Consider the following 20,772-nt stretch of genomic DNA (forward strand, 5'->3'; position numbering starts at 1 on the left):
TAAAACTTACATACTGCTCATGTTTCATTCATTCACAGAAGGAATTCACTCATTATCATTGTTTCTTTCATTTAAATAAACAACAACAACCAAAACTCTTATTTACAGACATACAAACACAGTGTTGATGAAGGCAACACATGAACCAAGCTGTTTAAAGAAGGTCACAGAGTGAAGAGTACAGAAGTCGAACAGGGTGGAGCAGTTCAGTGATGTAGGTGGAGGCTTCACACTGTCAGGCCATGAAAATAGGAACGGTTGTGGCCATTTTAGAGATAAAGTTTCTCCGTGACTGCAGCTGCTACATCTGTTAGGTCGTCCATGTTTTCTACGGTCATCGTTCAGTACTATTGTTGGCCTCTATAATATATGCAAATATATGTGGGTTTTTAACCTTTTCGATTAAATAATATACAATGCTCTGATTGAGTACAGCTCTGCTATCACGTGCTTTAGATAATAAGACTGTTTGTTGTGACTCTCTTTCCCCTCATTCAAGGCCGCGTTGATCAAAGATTGTTGACTTTTGCTTAACTGGGTGAAGGGACACTTTCTCGTGATTGTGCACAGAACACACACAACCAGTGTTTGGTAAGTTACTTTAAATTAGTAACTTAGTTACATTACTAGTTACTTCTATCAAAAGTAACTCAGTTACTTCAAGTTACTCATTACTTTCAAAGTAACTAGTTACTAGGGAATGTAACTTTGGTTTTACTCAGAATTCTCTTGTTAATGTGTTGCTTCCGTAACTGAATACCAGCCAGACTGCCAGTCTTCTAACTTGCTTACTTGCCACAAGTGCACTGTGCCACCTACCAATAGAAAGGAAAAAATAATGTGCACATTTCCACGAGAGAAATCCCACGCCTGGACCGTTGTTGACCGCCGCCATGATTCTAGCCTGCTTTTTACAACCAACACAAAAACTGCAGTCGTGGTGCTTTGATTGTACTCAGAACTCGGAAATTCTGCTTCTGAATAGGAAGATGTAGGTAACACCAGACTGCAGATCAGCTGCATACAGAGCTGGACTGCGACAAAAAAAATCAGCCCGGGCATTTAGACTAGAGACCGGCCCACCATTATAGGAAAAATCATAAAGCCTTTGAATGAAAACAAACGCTGTTGTGACAGTGATGTACACTGTTCTGATGGTATATATGTATCAATCTATCAATCGTTTGTTGTAAGATTCAGATAATTATTTTTTTTAATGCTAGATATTTTAAATGAGAATAAGAAAGAAAAGTATTTCTTTGTGCCCCCCTTTCCCTGTTAATGCCCTACCTGGCCCCCTGGCAACACTTTGCTAGACCCGCCCCTGCACAGTTACCAGCTGTCAGCTACTTAGAAAAGTACGAACGAATAACGAGCCTATCTAAATCCCAGTAATGATTAACGCGTTCCTGATTTTGGTATAATAACTAGTTACCGTGCTCGTTACCACAATAATAACGTAGTTACTGTAACGCATTAGTCCCAACACTGCACACAACACACACACACACACACACACACACAAACATAGGCATGTACACTGACACAGACCTGCACTCACCCCCTCCAAACATCTTCCTTTGCAAGTTAACATGAGGGTTCCCGATGGTCAGGGACAAATGCAATCACATGGCAGGTGCTGTAAATGGACCAAACTTCAGTCACGAGAACAACTGAGATAATCCAGCCACAATACGATGAGTCTAGTCTTTAATTTACTGCTGTATGTGTTGGCTGTAGTTACATTACAAGGTTTTAAAAACTGAGCTTTAAAACGAACGATGGAAACAAAGACCAAGAGAGTCTGACAGTGATCACTGCCTCGTTTTAGGGGCCTGTTCAGATTAAAAAGAGCAAAGAGATACAAAGAATTTAAACATGTTAAAAACACAACAGCCTTGATAAACACAGAGTAGTTTGGACCTGGACGGAGGGTTCATGACTTAATGACTGGATTTCCAACCTGCTGTGAATGTTTTAATGCAGTACAGTTGTTATTATTATCACTTGTCACATCCTGTTTATGACAGTTAAATAAAATATAATTAGTATAAGAAATAAAATTTCTCATGTAAACTGTATATGGTGTTAAATACTACTATAATGTCGGTCATAAGGTGGTACTTTAAGAGCCATATATTTTATAAGGTGGTACTTATTGTGAAAAGTTTGAAGACCACTGCTGTAAACAAAGCAGCACGTCTGAGGTGCAGGCCACACCTTTTCTTATTCTATAACACGTGTTTTGTTCTCAGAAACTTATTATTATTGCATGCAATAATAATAAGTACAACATAATAATAATAACATGCAATTATTTTTGCATGTTGGGTCAGGAGCATACCCACTGTTCTCTCTGCTCCCGGGCTATAGAGGAAACCCTGCATCCTCCACCATGGTTTCAAAGCTCCAGCCGAATACTGACCATGCCGCTGTCAGCTGTCACACACTATTCTCACTGAGAAAAACTGGTAAACATTATAAACTTCTATTCACATTTAGAATAACTGATTAGGCCATTTTATTCATTTGCTACCATTAAAAATCCATGAATTAAAAAAAACAGGACCACCAACATGAATGTAGAAAGACGTTCTTTCAGCGTCTCATGTTTACCTTTTAAATAGGTTTGCTTACAAAGACATCATGAACGTCTTTAAACACTGACTTCCCACATAAACCATGGCTAATCCCCGTGTGTTGCACCCTCTTCCCTGTCAAATTCCAGTGTTAGTTTCCATGTTTATTTTGTGGCTTTTGAGCCCGGTCGTAACACTGTGGAACAAGTGCAGATTTTTCAGTGTAGAGGAAGGGGTCTCTCTCCTCCCATTTACTTTTATACATGTAAGAGGATTTTTATGAAATACAATATAATCAAGTGTGCCTTATATTCAAGTGTTCATATATTTTCACATAACCGAGCCTATTGTTAAAGAGAACATGATGCATTCTTTACTTCAGTGTCTGTGATGTCAGATAAAGCATGATATACTTCTGTATTCTTTACTCCAGTGTGTGTAAGGTCAGATAAGCTGAGCTAATGCCTAAACTCTCCCCGACTTCTCGCAGAAGAGGAAGTACTGTGTAACCTGCTTTGCCCTATAAATAAAGCAAGCAAGCCTGCAATCGGTGTGTGTGTCTTCTCAGAGGCACCCACCCGTGCGCACGTTTAAAAACTCTCTGAGTTGGTCTGCAGTGTCTTATTTCTCTTATTTGTGATAGAACAAATGTCAACCCCTGACAATACAGCAGCGACAGCAGGAAGTGCGACCTTTGATGCAACTAGTCCACTAGTAAACTAGTAATATTTGTACAGTATTTTTCCACAAGAGTTTTGTATTTGTCTGGATTTTAACTGATTACATTTCATTAGTGGCTTTTCCCAAAGCTAGTCACCGATTGAAGTTAACCAAATCATTTTCAAATTATTCAAGATGTTAATGTTGGACTAGCCTTTTCTTTGAACTGATTATTTACGAGCTTTCATAGGATCTCAGAAGCATCTAAAAGTTCAAAGATCTTTTCAAATAACGTGTTTGCCAGTATGATTGTTAATTTACAAATTGAACAAAGGCTAATATTTGCTGTGCAAATAAACATTTGTGATAGTCAGGCTCCTTCACTGTCAAAGGAAGAGTTAAGGAGTGGTCAGAGAGAGGAGACCACTCCCCCAATAAGAATTACTTATAACCTGAACAGAAACTAAACTAAACTTCACTTCTGTCTGATCATCTCACGATGCAGATCCTTGTGCTGATCCTTGGGATTGTGCTGCTCCCCAAAGGCAAGTTTTTGTTCAGTTATCTGTTCTTTTAAAGGAAGTGTGTACTCTAATATTCAATGAAACTTTTTTAAATTGCTTTTACAACATGTACAACCCAGCAATGTGTCTACTTCCTGTAAATGATATTTTTTGTTCTTTGTTTGAATCTATTTTAGTCAGTGTTTCATAATTTATCCACACAGTTAATGCAAGAGAACATGATTTAACTCTCTTTTTATAAAATATTTTGTGGTTTATCAGCCTGCACATTGAAATGCTATGATTGCATACCTGGAACATCTGGAGGCTGCACTGAGACAAAAATAGATTGTCCTTCGTCCCATACTCGCTGTGGTTCAGCCAGAATTAATTCAAAAACTGGTAAGATTTTATTTTATAGTTCTTCTTCTATTCTTTTTTGACCTTACTGAGTTTACAGTGGTTCCTCTTTGGTTTCAGATGGTTTGGAAACTAAACGTGTGTTGAGAACCTGTTTTACACCTGATCAGTGCTTCAATGGCTCACTCAATCTCGGATTTTCCCAAGCTGTAATTAACACCATGTGTTGCACCTCTGATCTTTGCAACTCTCAAGATGTCCCTGGTAATTCATACCATGTTTCTTGGTATTGTGGAATAGTATTTCCTGTTGTGATAAATAACTAGATTTTATTAATTATGTGAAAAAAGTTACAAAATGAGGTTTAAGACAATTTATTTTTTCACTCACCAAGTTCACTTGATGAGAAAGAATCCAGTATTTGCGTATCTGAAGTTTTTTGGCACTTGATGAAATAATCAATGAAAGAAATATGACAAATATTTTTGTGCTTCATAGATTGGAGCATCTCCTCTCCAAATGGGAAAAAGTGCTTCCAGTGTGATGAAAAGGACTGCACCAAAACTCTCAGCTGCAATGGAAATGAGGACTACTGCATCTCAGCAGCAGGTAATGGGCCTACAGCATTACGTTTATGCATGTTTCTTCTTTTCTGCTTAGAGGAACATTCAGTGATTCTTTTTTCAAACTTGTAGTTGAATAATTTTTGTTTTCTCAGTGAATGCAGGAGTGACAACTACTAAAGTAAAGGGCTGTGCCTCCAAGACGATTTGTTCACATTCACAAACTGAACAGCTCTCAGCAGACATTGGAGGAGAAATCAGCTGCTGCCAGGGTGACCTCTGCAACAGAGCCAGCAGTACAACAGCCCACCTCCTGCTTTTTGTGGCCCCGCTGATCTCTTTGGTCTTTTTCTCTTAGCTGACGGGAAAAAAGATCACAGTCCACTTTTCTTTAAACCACTTATTTACCAAGAGTTGGATGAAAATAGAGTTTCATGAATAACAGTCTTTACTTTTTATCCTTCCTCAAATATTTTAAAATTTGCTCCTTTAATTTCTTTAAGTCCTTTATACATTTATACTCTTTTCTTTAACATTTCTAAAACATTTTGACGTACAAAGTGTGTATACTCATTATTATGTTACTTGAACTCTCCCAGCAGCTTCTATGAATGACACGCACACTGATGATGTAGATGTAGAGTCAATGTTCATTTGAATGTGGCAGCTTCAGTCTTGGTGACACATCAGATTAACCTGTACTGACACACAACTGTTTTAGCTGATCTTGGCTCTGTAGAAGCTTTAGCACCACTTCTTAAAAGATTTAAGTGAGTCTATGTAGATATTTAAGCCTGAAGAATTTTTGTGCCTTGTGGATTAGAGAAAATCTCAAATAAATGTATACCTGTGCACCCAAGTCTTGTTCTTTTAAGAATCTAAAGATATATGTTGTACAATCATTCAATTCTGGAAAATATCAGCGAGATAATTACAAATCTTCAAACATCATCTGGTTCCAGTTGCACAACATGTGTACATAATTATACGTACAGTACAAGCCAAGCAGGGAAACATAGAGAGAGAGGGAAAAAAGACGTTTCCACCTCTGCCAAGAGAGAAATTTTAATGAAGCTGAAATATCAATCAAATGAACGCAATTAATAAGACAACAATTCAGTTCTTTAAAGAAGTTTTAACACAGTCGCTCAGCAAGATCAGGATTAAAAGAATAATGCAACACGGCTGTTATTCTTCTTTAATTGTGGAGATTTCTAATTAGTATTTAAGTATCTAGACCTAGAAAGCACTGCGCTATGGACCCCGTGAAGCCTTACATCTTTGCCCAGTTTGTTGTTTATCTTTGCAAGCAACAGATGAAAACTACACTGCTACATTTAACACAGAGGTCACATTATGAGTGACTTTGTGTTACACAAATAAAGTGGATAATGTCCACATGAAGAATTCTTTAAAATGTCATATGTTACACACTTTGATTAAAAAGAATTAGGCAGCTTTGTGAGTCTGCCTTTACTGTATCTTCTGCAATATATAAAAACACTTTTATACACTGGTACACAGTTTCTTAGGTGCACTGCATTATGGTGAGTGGCCTGGCTTGTTTCAAACTCGAAACACCGATACTTCTTACAGTAGCATAGATGAAATAAACATAAACAGAAGATGTGATTCCCAGGTCTGAATCCACTGTGATTACAGCCCAGTACAGGTGGAGATCCACCACAGCGCCACGAGGTTTCCACACGAACGGGCAAATTAGCTCCAGCTGCTAATCGGTAGCATCATGGCTAATCTACATCACTACCAGTAATATACAGTAACCACACATAATGGGAATTAACAGCCAACTTTCACACATTCCCTGCAACCGTGTGGACTTATCTTTAGACCAAGGTCAAACTATTTACTGTTTTTATCTCTTTACCTGCAAATATATAGACATAGTATATTGTTACACACTTGTAAATGTCTCATTGGAGACTGGCACACACATTATTTTGCAACAACTAAAGAAAAGAAAATATTTGAACCATCAGAACATTTTAACCAAATACAATATTGTAAATAAAAGATTACAGGGGCAGCGTTTCTTGTTTTTGTCAATAAAGCTTTTCATGTCCTTACAAGTATTTTTTCTCCTGCTTAAAAATTTGGTTAGTGACAGTCCCTGGATAAGCAGAGGAAGATGGATGGACTAAATTTGCTTAGTCCATCCATCTTCTATAGAGCTGAGGTGTCAGATTCTGTGTAATATTATTCCACAATCCTGTGAGGAATCAGGATGATTTTGTTGTGTTTTACGCTTTGGAGGGACAAAATAACGTCAGGTCTGCTGGATTAAAAAATTATTTTGTGAGATCATGCTTATGTGAAACTAGTGGAGACGTTTCTACATAATACACACAAACAGTTTGGACGCAGCTTTTCATTTTATGGTTCTTCTTTATTTTGTAGATTGTCACTGAAGGCACCAAAACTCTAAATGAACACATGTGTAATTTTGTAGTAAAGAAAAAAGAATGAAATAACTATAAATAAATATGTTTGGTTATGTTTATGTTATATTTTTTAAAATAGTCGACCTTTGCTTTGATTACTGCTTTGCACACTCTTGGCACTCTGTTGAGGAACTTCATGAGGTATTCACCTGAAATATTATTGTTATTATTATCTTAAAGTAATATTATTATTGCTTCTAGGCTGGACTAATGTAGTTCATTATTATCAGGATGTCCTAAAAACTAACTCCAAAGGCTGAGTGAGTTCTGAACAACCAAAAAGCTCAATCAGACCAATGTTTTGCCACTAAGCAACATCCTCCAGCAGAACTCTTTGTATCAGGTTGGTCCTGATGCACAAACATGTTTTAGATGGACTCAGCGGTTTAACATTAAGATGTTATTATGAAAGAAAAAAAGTTTTGCTCTGACAGCTTTTCTGAGAGATGTAATAAGATCCCAAACACATTGACCTCTTTGTAGAACATTATTAAATAAGCATATTATTTAACCTTTTAAACATTTTAAACACTGGGTTGTGAATAGAAGATGGAAAAACAAAACAACTAAAACAAAGAAAAAAACTACGCAGCACACAAACTCTTGAAAGGGGACCTTTATGTCACTGAGCACATTATTATGTATGCATTAACAAATAACAACTTAATAAAGACATTACACTCTTAATTTGTTAAGAAGCATGAAGATTGAGTGATCTTTATCCAGAAGTGGAAATTATGCTTGTGGCTAAACCATTGTACAAAAACTTCAACCATCCAGCATTAAACGTATTTACAATGTGTCAGTAAAGAGTGACTTGCACTTCTAGCCTGTGTGTAATGACCCCACAACACTGGACATTATATTTCTTCATTTCCACTTAATACTGTACAGCTGCTGTTATTGTACATATATATTTATATTTCTTCATACATTCTTATATATTTCTATATTGTGTATTTTGTTGTACAGTTATTTTATTTTCAACTTTAATTCATATTTTTTATCTTGACCCTTTTAAATTTTCATATTTATTTCCTATCTTATTCATAGCCTTTTTTTTCTTTAGGTCACGAGCAGTCGTGTAAGCATTTCACTGCATATCGTACTGTGTATGACTGTGTATGTGACAAATAAAATCTGAATTTCAATTTGAATTTGTTTTACATATTCCTCATGTTCTTTAGTTTAGCTTTCCCAGTTTATGTTTTGTTAGTTCCTTCCTGTTCCTTGCCTTCTATTTATGGTTTGTTAAGCCTTCAAAATAAAGGCTTCCCATTTGTTATTCATCTGCCCTTGCTGCTGTGCCTGCATTTGGGTCCAGAATCTCCTCACGCCATGCCGTCTGCCTCATCAGACGTGACTATATGTTTTGGCTGTATCAGTAGATCTAATAAATAAACACATTTATTAGGAGCACGAGCCAAAGAATTTCATAATGGGTAAATGTGACTACGCTTTTTATCTGTACATGACAATAAAACTTGAAACTTAAACCTGATATGAAATTTTAAATTATAAAAAAAAACTGAAGTTAACTGAAGTGCAGCCAGCCTGACCAGGAACTACAGTCAGCTTTATACTGACATGCTGATATTCTCTGAGTGTATTTGCTGTCTCTAACAACCAGTTAGCAGTTTGCAGATCAGTAGTAATTACTCTTGCGTAGGTTTTTCCTTGTTTTAAATTTTTCCACTACTTATTTATTTGTGTATTTTTCTAATATATCTCTGTTTCACCTTTTCTTGCTGACCCTTGTGCTGCTGTAACATGTGAATTTCCCCAGTGTGGGATTACTAAAGTCTGTGGCTATGCCAAACCAGAATTTAAAACTGCTTTTCCAATTCGCCTCTCAAAATTTCTGATTTACAGTTAAGAGTGTGGCATGTGCACATGACATGTTTTCACCATTTGTAAGCCAGAAGAGTGACTGCTCTTGAAGCCTGGTTGTTGCACAATACTAATACTCTTACTGCCACTACTTCTTGTTCTACTAGCACAGCTACTGCTACTGCACAAGCACCTCAGAGGGACATATGCAACAAGGCTTGGAGGTCAGACACCTATAGGGCCTGCAGGGTGGGGATCCAGGTGCCACATGGTGTTGCAGCTGATAAAGCCATAAACTATGCCCATTTTGTTGAAGTGATCACCAGTTTGCTGGGTTTTTTAGAGACACAGAGTGAGAGCGATCATGTTCTACATTACTGTTTTTAATGGATTTTCAGAGCTGTTGATTTATGAAGCAGTCTTCATGGAAACATGTCAAGTCTGTTTTTGGGATTGAGTGTTAAATTGTCAGTTTTAATAAAACCTGCATTTTCCTGCAATGATACTGGAGAGCAAAGAAAAGTTAGACGATGTTTATCCAGCTCTTCCAAAATGTACCTCACAAACATCTGCTGGATCCTGAATTCAACATTCTAGGGCCTATGAACAGGTTAACACTGAATGTTCTACGAATACTGGCCCAAAGGTAAAAGGTGAGAATTCCTCCGGTAAAATCTTTTCTTTTTCTTTTTAAATTGTAAGAGCCTTCAGGCACTATGGCAACAGGAATGCAAATATTAAAATGTGACGAAGAAAAGCTTGAAAATAACATTTTCACCCACAAGCACAAAACCAAGAGCCCTAACATGTGATTGGTTTTGACTTGCTGCTATAACTAAAACATCACAATAACTTATACTAACAAACAAAACAGTGGCTGGACATCACAATGTAACCAAAATTACTGTAACCATGTCCAATGAACTTAAAAACTGTCTGCCTTCTAAACAGCTGCTTCAATTACTTCAGCCTTTTGACCTGAGAGCAGTTACCAGCTTCAAAATGACTTTTGTGACGGCAATGATGCAACGACCATTTTACAATTGAATGGGACTGAGTTGGCAATTACATGCAATGTCAGTGGCAATACACCTTGATTGAAAATGTTTGTGCAGAAGCAGAAAGTGTGGCACACTCAGCCTCAATGTGACGAGAAAAACAAACAAACAAATACAAGAAAAAAACACTACAGTACAAACTATTCCTCAAAAGAGCCAAAGCTTTGAAATGAACATTAAATGCTATAGTAATGATGGCCCCAAAGTTAAAAGTGAAAGTTGCTCCTACCAGTAAAAACCTATAAAATTGTGAGAAAAATCAGTTTCACTATATACTGTAATAGAAACAATGCAACATATTCAGAGAGGCAGACATATTGTTTCCATGTCATAACTGCTCACTCGTACAGTCTGTTCTTGAGAACCTTCTTTGAAAGGCTGTTCCCTTCGAGCTCCATAACCACTTTCTGTAATATCTCGAAGGTATACTTCAGTTCTGATGGGTAGGTCAGGTTCAAAGTGTGCATTAATCCAAATAGCATAGCAGCTGCTAGGGCACAGTTATCTAAATCCTGCAAGACTCTCTGGCCTTCAAGGACTATCCCGATGTCCTCAGGGCTGTCACTGGCATCTCTTGACTTTATGATGTAGATACCCATGGTTGTTTCCTCAATAGATTGTTGGATAACTCCTTCATCTGTGGCCTGGAAAATGCACATTCCCAAAATTAAATTCAACAGAACACTGGTCATTGCAAAGAAGCAGAATACTGTCAGAGAATGAAGAGGTGTTCAACTATGACCTCAACACATGGTCGTAATGCATGTAGAAGGAAAAAAAAGTAAAACACCTAAACATAACATCTTCTCTAACCCATATAGACATGTCTCTGTATCTCTTTCTCCCTTGGTTAAGGTGACGTTCAACCCATTTATTAGTAGATAACTACATTTTGCCATGGTTTAGAAAGGACGCTGAATAAAGCAGCATTTTTACAAAGTAATGACTGACGCAAAACAAGCTTGTCGATTTAGTCTGGTTTTTGGTTATTATGCTAATTTTGTCAAAAGCAATAACCGTTGACATACTAGCATCTGAACTGTGCTAAACTATGATCCAAAACCAGGACGTTAGCTGGATCCAAGCATTTCATGAATATTTTTTTATAAACTCTTCCAGGCCATACAGTATATTGTCTAATAAATAAGGTGGCCCCAATATTTATTAAATGTGTCCATTAAAAAGTGAAAGTGTGGCATGTCAGCATGTAGATAAAATAGGATGTCATAGCTAAATAGTCTAATCATTTTCAGTTATGTCTATTCATTTTAGAATAAAAAAAAACATACACACTGGGGGCTGCCAGTGGTTTCCCCCAGTCACCAGATACACCAGATACACCTGTGGCACAATTTTGAAAATCTTAGATCATTTTCACCTTGAGAGGTCAAGGTCACCAAGATTAAAAATCTTTTTAGTAGCTGCACCTGTGGGATGAATTTGACAATCCTACATTACTTTGTTCTTCAGTTGTCCACGCTGCCCGTGGCCTGAAGCTCCATAAAGCACCCCTCCAATAGCCAAACCCATCTGTTCTCTGATTGGATAGTTAAATTTGTGATTGACATGAGATTGGCCAATCAGATGAAAGGAAGAAAAATAGGGTCAAAGTTCGTACTTGTAACTTGAAGCTTGAGTGCAGAGTTTCACACGTATTTTTTGGCTAAGTCCACACACAAATTCTTTTTACGCATATAAATCCTGATTTACAGGCACAAAACTGACTACAAGTACAAAATGTTCATGACCACAATTTGAGCCCATATGGAAGGGCAATAACACAGTGCTGAGGATCATTTGATGCATGCTTGAAAGAATGAATGAATGATCAAGAAAACATCTGGGAATTTTGAGAATACTTGGCTTGATGCATACTTTGCATTGGAACAGTTTTTGGTTTGAGACTGATGACGTAATCCAAGTCCACGGTGATGCAAGTACACACAAGTAAGTTTTTTGGGAAATGGCCAGTATCTTGTATCTCACCCTCAATTTTTTTAAACACAAACAATCATAGAGGAAATGAAATGGCAAAACAGGTTTTGTTCTTTTAGAGGAAGTAAAAGAACTGGCAGAAAGAAGATGGTGTGAATTCTGCTGACACATTTTGTTTCCCAGAAGGAGCAGTCTCTTTTTGTTTTATTTAGTTTATTTTATTACTCATCATATTATCATCTATGTGGATGAATACCAGGCCTGCAAAAATCAGGAGGAAAATTTAAAAAAGAAGTGAGACAAAAAGAAAGCATAAAAAGAGGGGATGAAGCCAACAGAGATGCTGGGTCTCCAAGTTCTACATTTGTAACAAAACACATTCAATGGATGGAACTACCCCAGCAAAAGAGCAGGGGTGCCAGAGAAACAGAGGCAACTGGCAGTCCAGCATGAGCCAAGGGGCCCAGGACACAGGAAAATCTCTCTACTGTCACTGCAGCTTCCTGCAACTTCTGAATGCTGGTGGACTGTCTATTACACACTTTGCAGTGATATCGAGTTAAATCTTAAGGAACTTGTGTATTAACTCAAAAACACAGAATAGGCCTTTGTGAGGTGAGGCATGATTGAATGTGGACAAAAATCAGCTAGATGAGTCAAAAACATTACGCTTGTGTGTAGTGGTGCAACGGATCAAACATCTCACGGTTCAGATCGGATCACGGTTTTAAGTCACGGATCGGATCAATTTTCGGATCAGCGAAAAAAGAAAAAAAGAAAATTTTTAACATTTACTTATTAACTTATTTAAATATATTAAATATTTTTTGCCTATTAAAAAATTCAACTCAAGACTCATTCCACGCAATTATATAAAAACAAATTAAGGTGCAATATAGGGCAGTACAGGGCTTTGTATCTACCACTGCACTGTGATATAAGGAACTCTCACGGTCACGTGGCTTTCCGTTGACCTGGAGGTCCACCCATTTGTAGTTGGGCAACAGAAGATGCCTGGGACAGTTCAGCCATAACTTTAAACTATTCCTGCTCATATACAACGGATCTTCGGATCATGTTGTAAATGGGCTGAACTGAGGGCGACTGCACAGCAGGCTCAACTGCTACAGGTAGCGGGGCTAATGGCTGAGCTATGGGCTGCAAAAGAGATTGTGAAGTTGGTCCACTCCCACCTGAGGAGTGGGTACAGGTGCGGAGGTTAGCGTTGTCCTGGCGGACCTCACCTCGGGGGTCGGTGCAGATTTTGGCAGCGACTGGACAGCTGCTGTCCACACCCGAGGAGCTGATACGGGTGCAGGGACCAGCCGGCCCCGGAAACTGAAGCAGGGACCAACTGGGCCCCAGCCCCCCTTACCTGGGAAACTGACACAGGTGCAGGGGAGTGGCGGACACCTACTCTGTATCTGGTGTGGTCTGCTAGACAGACCCATCAATGAGACTTTGTAAAAGCAGCTGGTCTGAGTGATGTGATCAGAGTGCAGTAGATAATGTCTGACAGCAGTTTGAAGAGCAAATGGATTCTGTTCTGTTCTTCACTCATCACCTACCTGACACCTCACACCTGTTTCTCACCTGCAGGTCAGACAGGAGGACAAGAGAAGGATGGACGCAATAAAGGACATCCTGGACTGAGAGCAAGTCTCTCTGTTTTTTTTTTTTTTTGCTCATTTTTAAAAGAATATTTTAATTTGAAAATCTGAGTTCACTCTGCTGAGCTCACAGATCTCAGTGTCATGAATGACGTCTATTTACCGCTGCTATGAAAGTTAAATTATTTCACAATAAAAGAGCAAAATGAAATGTTTAGAACAAACACAACATCCTGTAAAAACTGTCATTGTTCTTTTTGTACAGAGAGCTTCCTCTTCACCTCCATAATTCTTTCAGTTCATTCACGAAAAAAAGCCCAGACAAAACACACAATAGAGTAAATCCAACTGTGATCAACAGTGGTATTTTTCTTTCTTAGTTTATCAAATCTTCTCCTAATATGTTAATAATGTCAATAAACCTTATTCATTACAACTGCTGAAACCTTAGTCCCACCTTCCAGTTTGTATTTGTGCTTCAATCCCTTTTCTTCATTTTAACAGGTGTGTTTGAATTTGTGTTAGCAGTGAGAATGTGGACATTCTTTTCTTTGGAAATAAAACCATTCCTATTGCAAAACTCTGACAGTGTGACAGTGGTGGAAAGCAAAGAAAAAAAAATCACCATGTAAAGAAAAGGGTGACGATGACCAGTTTTGCATAACCCAGAATTCAAAATGTACAATAAGCCTGTGGGTTCAGTGGGAACCAGGGGCGATTGTAGGATCAGAGCTTTGGGGGCGCTGAGCACCCAGAGAGCTGCCCATCCAGGCAAGGTGGAGTGGATTTCTGTTGTGCCTGTCACTATTACCTGTCTGTTTTCTTATCTGGTTCTTCCTGACCTTGTACTTCCTCCTCAGGTTCCTTTCCTCTCTCCCTCTTTGGACTGACAATCATACACAAATAGATTGTATTCAATTAGATGAAAAAATTACATTAATATGAAAAAACAAATGCTATTAAGATCACTAACAAAAAGTCCTCTCTCAGTGTACTTTCAACCAAAAGGCAAATAACCAAACCACATGTAAGCTATAAATATTGAAACACTGATCCAACATTATCCTTTATTGACAGATCAGTTGATCTTACACTTTTACCTGAATGTTGTTCCTGGGTTTAATCTTGGCACATGCACATAGGACAAAATAACCAACTTCTCTCATTACATTTCAAACAGGACAAAACAAAAACAGGACAGTGGTAACAACAGCAGGCTACAGACAATTTTAAGTTTTAGATTTTAAATAGGCTGTATACATTTCAATGGGAGCAACAGGACGGCCAAATGTCGCTGAATTTACTACAGAGCAGGACGGATTGTAGGGTAGCAAACATCGTCGGAAAACATGTTTCCAACACTGCAGGTTACCTGGTGTAATGTTTTTCATCTAAAAAGAAACATGGTCTGAGTCCTACCTAACTATATGAAGAGTAACTGAAGGTTAAATGCAGCTAATAGGTCCTGTTTTAAGCCAGGCTCTCACACACACGTCTCAGCCACTATCGCTCTGGCAGCAACGGCGCTGGAGCCAGAGCAGAGTGCTTCAGCACCCCCAAAAAATGGGCTAAAATCGCCACTGGTGGGAACAGATAGGAATCAAGATCATCTTTTCTAGACTAATGAATTTATGTCCTGTGGTCCAGGAGGACAGTGTGAGTTTGGGGAAGAACAGTTCCTCCAGCAACAATAATTAAAGTCTATAATTAGATCAAAGATCAACATAATAACAGTCCACTGCCTTCCTCTAGATTAGCTGAAATAATGAAAACCACACGTGCCAGAAAAATAACCTCTAAACTTTATAAGTTCATTTAAATAATATAATAATAACAAAACTACAGATAGAAAAGTGGGGAAAAGGCTGTACCCTATCTCTGACTTCTGGATAGAAATCTGTAACAATATGTTCGAAATGACAAATAATGCAAACTTACAAGTATAAAAGTACAGGTATAAACAGTATAAAACAGCTCATAGGACACACCTCACTCAGAAAACTGTTTAAGCTGAGCCTATCACCAAGAAAACTGGAAATAATCACTCCACCTTAAACACTTGTTTAATATACAGTATTCCTGCGCCACATGGTGGCAGTCAAGTCAAAGTAAACTTTATTGTCATCTCTGCTATACACAGTACAGAGAGATGAGACGAAGAGGCTCCAGTTACATCAGTGCAAAAAAACCAAACAATAAATATAAGAAGAGTAGGAAAATAAATATACACTTTAGGACTCGGGGTAAAGGGATCAATAACAATTTAAAATTTATAATGTACAGTTTGATGATTTAAAGTCTCACACACAACCCGTCGAAGGGGGAGGGGGGCAGCTGCTTCCAAATAGAGCACATTTCATTCATAATGTTGTCTATTAGATCATGTTGTGGTGATCCTCGGGTTGAGGGATTTGTGTTCATACTGGAGTGCAAAATTAAAACCAATGTAAGATGGACAAGAAAAGTCCAAAGCCATCAGGTGCTCAGTTTAGAAAAAATAGAAAAGAAGAGGAGGAGAAACGAGCAAAAGATGCAGGTAAGCAGATGTGTGATTGGATAATGGCAGGTCATCCTGAAACGATCAGAATCAGAATACTTTATTAATCCCTAAGGAAATAATGTGGGTTACAGTTGCTCCAAAAAGAAATGGTAAAAATAGTTAGAGAACACCTTCATTCATGGCTGTCTGTGAGCTCTGACTGAGCTCAGCCTCCATTTTCTACAGGGAGACGCTCAGAGAGGCTTTCAGTTTCATTTCACAGGAACAGCTTTGCTTCTGTTTTACATGCAGGTGCTGCACAGAACACACCCTGTTCAACCTGTTTGTGTGACTGACTCCAGCTCAGACAAAAGGCTGGGTCGCCAGTTCAACAGGTCAGCAGTTTTTATCTTTTTCATCTATGCAAAATCCAAACAAAGTCCTGTACATGGTGTTTTTAGTACTGAGGTGAGTCCATGTTTGGGCTTTTCATTCATTTCTACAGCATTTTACATCCCTGATAACTTCATAAAGCACAGAGACAAAGAAAAAACACTTTGAACAACTAAAAATAAAAGTTAATGACACATCAAAATAAAATAAATAAATAATAGTGATAACAATAATAATAATCATTAAACAGGAAGCAGACTTTGGAAATGCTCTGAAGTTTCTAAAATTTGGAATAAATCAGGGTCAGACATGTGTGAAGGTCTAATGAAGTCTTCAGGATGAAAATTGTTATGTGCAATACCAAAAAAGTAGATTCTGTTCATCTGGACTTTACATTTGCACAATAACTGAAACCAGCGCACTGTTCTTTTAGTGGCACGCATCAAGAAACATTATGTTCAATGATCCAGTTTGACCTCATGCAGGCAGTGCTGTTATACACAGACTGGACAACAAGCCTATTCAAATGGCGGCCCGCGGGCCAAATGCGGCCCAGAAGCAACCGGAGTTGTACTACCATGAGGGTCCTGTACAGCCCAAGAGAGAGCTGCAGCAGCTTCCCTTCGTGTTTGCTTCTTGGCGAAGATGAAAAGTCCTTTCACAGATTCTGAAACAGCGAAATACTGCATGCTGGCCGTGGTGGATGCGGTGAAAAGTGATGAAAAAATTAAAGTAAGTGTGACATCTGCTATTAAAAACGTACCCCTGTAGGACAGTTCAAATATTCGTAGAGTTGAAGTTCTGGCGTCAGACGAGTTTGAAATGCTGTTAGATGACCTGAAGAAAACTGATGTAATGTCTATAGCAGGAGATCACTGACAGAACTTATAATGCACAGTTGTGCGTATATGTCCGTTTTTTGGATGGGAAATTGCTCGGCTTGCTACCGTTAGAGGGACACACAGCTGGCGAAATAATGTTTGAGAAGATTTCAGCTCTTTTTGAGGAAAATGGTCTGGATATGAAGCGTGTCTGTATACTTGTGACGGATGGGGCTCCATCCATGGCAGGAAAAGTGAGTGGTCAGCGAAATGTTTATTTTAATTTGAAAGGGAATTATCAAAATGTTTTTTTGTTAATATTATTATTATTTCAAATGTGCAAAAAATAGTTTAGTTATAGCTCCCTTTTTTTTTAAATGGACCTTTTGGTGTGCATTTGTGAGGTCACCAGATTTACAGGGGAATAGGAATAAAAAATTTACTTGTTTTTCAATACAGTTGTGTGGGTTTGAAATTGATCATGATCTGCTGCTTACTGGCTTCAAAACAAATATCTGGCCCAGATAAATTCCTCGGATTGAAAATCTGGCCCAACTAACTTCGTAGTTGAATAGCCATGCTGTACAACTTAATAACAGTGTTGGAGTATTAAAGTAAATCTACTTTAAACCATGAACTGTCTTTTTTCTGAGCATTTCCAGAGTGATTTTTGATTAAATCAAATTGTTTGTGTCTTTTTTGTCACAGCAGCAGCCATCAGTGACACCAGCACACTAAAGCAACACAACAGCAGCTTAAAATACTCAGAGGAACAATTCATTTCTAATGTCTGAACAGTTAGTAGTTTATGTGTTTGAGCTCAGTCTAAGAACTTTAAAGTACAAATCATAAGTTTCAAACAAACAACATATAAGGACATAAGATGGAAAGGAAACAAAAACATACAGAGGTGTGAAACAATGTTTGTCGCCTTCCTGGTTTCCTATTTTTTTAATGTTGTCACACTTAAATGTTTCAGATCAAACACATTTAAATGTTAAACAAGGAAAAACCCCAAATGCAGTTTCTCAATAGAGGTGTTTGTTATTAAGGGGAACAAATCCAAATCTACATCGTCTCTATGCAGACTTATAGAAAATGTGAATAAGGGATCAAAGTGTCTGCAGAGAGCCGTCATGCACTTGATAGCATGACTACAGGTCGGCCTTGAGCCCTTAGGGGCCGACACAAAGCTCCGACTGTATATCTGCATGTCTCAAACACTCCATTTGTCTGCAGGCTGAGTGATCTGAACGAGCTCAGCCTCCATTTTCTACAGGGAGACACTCAAGCTGTGTCCCAACTCAGGGTCTGCACGCTTGAAGTACGCGCACTACGCGTACTACGCGTACTACGTACGGTGCGTACTATAAGTACGAGAAGTGCGGAAGTGAGAGGCTTGTGAAATGGGACGGTATACGCTTCGTCGCGCTGTTCAGGCTGCCTAGCAACCATGATACTAACCGCGAGACACGTTACATACAGCTTTGTTTGACAGAAATGAAATGAAGGAGAAAAATGTTTTGTTGGTCATTCATTTTTGTCATGACATCACTTTAGTTGAGTATCTGAGGCTGAGACCACAGGACTGTAAAACATGATAGTTCGGCTTCATTTCTGTGCTGAACAGTCATTTAAGATTAGTTAGTAAATAACAATTAGTTAATGTTGTTCATGAGACTAAAGTCATCTCACTGTGGCAATGTAAATATAATATGGCCAATATTATAGTATTTTCAGATTATTATGATATACACACACACACACACACACACACTATATATATATATATATATATATATATATATATATATATATATATATATATATATATATATATACATATACACACATACATACACACACACACACACATATATATATATATATATATATATATATATGCACACACACATACACACACACACACACACACACACAGTGGGGCAAAAAAGTATTTAGTCAGCCACTGATTGTGCAAGTTCCCCCACCTAAAATGATGACAGAGGTCAGTAATTTGCACCAGAGGTACACTTCAACTGTGAGAGACAGAATGTGAAAAAAAAAATCCATGAATCCACATGGTAGGATTTGTAAAGAATTTATTCGTAAATCAGGGTGGAAAATAAGTATTTGGTCAATAACAAAAATACTACTCAATACTTTGTAACATAACCTTTGTTGGCAATAACAGAGGTCAAACGTTTACTATAGGTCTTTACCAGGTTTGCACACACAGTAGCTGGTATTTTGGCCCATTCCTCCATGCAGATCTTCTCAAGAGCAGTGATGTTTTGGGGCTGTCGCCGAGCAACACGGACTTTCAACTCCCGCCACAGATTTTCTACGGGGTTGAGGTCTGGAGACTGGCTAGGCCACTCCAGGACTTTCAAATGCTTCTTACGGAGCCACTCCTTTGTTGCCCGGGCGGTGTGTTTTGGATCATTGTCATGTTGGAAGACCCAGCCTCGTTTCATCTTCAAAGTTCTCACTGATGGAAGGAGGTTTTGGCTCAAAATCTCACGATACATGGCCCCATTCATTCTGTCCTTAACACGGATCAGTCGTCCTGTCCCCTTGGCAGAAAAACAGCCCCATAGCATGATGTTTCCACCCCCATGCTTCACAGTAGGTATGGTGTTCTTGGGATGCAACTCAGTATTCTTCGTCCTCCAAACACGACGAGTTGAGTTTATACCAAAAAGTTCTACTTTGGTTTCATCTGACCACATGACATTCTCCCAATCCTCTGCTGTATCATCCATGTGCTCTCTGGCAAACTTCAGACGGGCCTGGACATGCACTGGCTTCAGCAGCGGAACACGTCTGGCACTGCGGGATTTGATTCCCTGCCGTTGTAGTGTGTTACTGATGGTGACCTTTGTTACTTTGGTCCCAGCTCTCTGCAGGTCATTCACCAGGTCCCCCCGTGTGGTTCTGGGATCTTTGCTCACCGTTCTCATGATCATTTTGACCCCACGGGATGAGATCTTGCGTGGAGCCCCAGATCGTGGGAGATTATCAGTGGTCTTGTATGTCTTCCATTTTCTGATGATTGCTCCCACAGTTGATTTTTTCACACCAAGCTGCTTGCCTATTGTAGATTCACTCTTCCCAGTCTGGTGCAGGTCTACAATACTTTTCCTGGTGTCCTTCGAAAGCTCTTTGGTCTTGGCCATGGCGGAGTTTGGAGTCTGACTGTTTGAGGCTGTGGACAGGTGTCTTTTATACAGATGATGAGTTCAAACAGGTGCCATTCATACAGGTAACGAGTGGGGGACAGAAAAGCGTCTTACAGAAGACGTTACAGGTCTGTGAGAGCCAGAGATTTTCCATGTTTGAGGTGACCAAATACTTATTTTACACCCTAATTTACGAATAAATTCTTTACAAATCCTACCATGTGAATTCATGGATTTTTCTTTCACATTCTGTCTCTCACAGTTGAAGTGTACCTCTGGTGCATATTACTGACCTCTGTCATCATTTTAGGTGGGGGAGCTTGCACAATCGGTGGCT

The 20,772-nt window shown here is 38.6% G+C and overlaps 2 protein-coding genes and 1 long non-coding RNA gene across 3 annotated transcripts in view; 2 read left to right on the plus strand and 1 right to left on the minus strand.

Annotated features, from left to right (window-relative positions):
* The window catches only part of LOC309693309 (hemicentin-2-like), a 1,543,010-nt gene that overhangs the window by 338,997 nt on the left and 1,183,241 nt on the right, over positions 1-20,772 (plus strand). The gene's annotated exons all lie outside the window — the stretch shown is intronic.
* Positions 1-20,772, minus strand: part of LOC309693997 (nuclear factor 7, ovary-like) — a 260,788-nt gene that overhangs the window by 151,957 nt on the left and 88,059 nt on the right. The window lies entirely within an intron of this gene.
* LOC309696548 lies at positions 4,029-5,519 on the plus strand. Its single transcript, XR_014273534.1, has 4 exons — positions 4,029-4,144; positions 4,223-4,366; positions 4,601-4,711; positions 4,821-5,519. It is a non-coding gene; the product is annotated as an uncharacterized lncRNA (long non-coding RNA).

The sequence above is a fragment of the Aulonocara stuartgranti genome (assembly GCF_965226115.1).
Source record: "Aulonocara stuartgranti genome assembly, chromosome: 3".
Lineage (NCBI taxonomy): Eukaryota > Metazoa > Chordata > Actinopteri > Cichliformes > Cichlidae > Aulonocara > Aulonocara stuartgranti.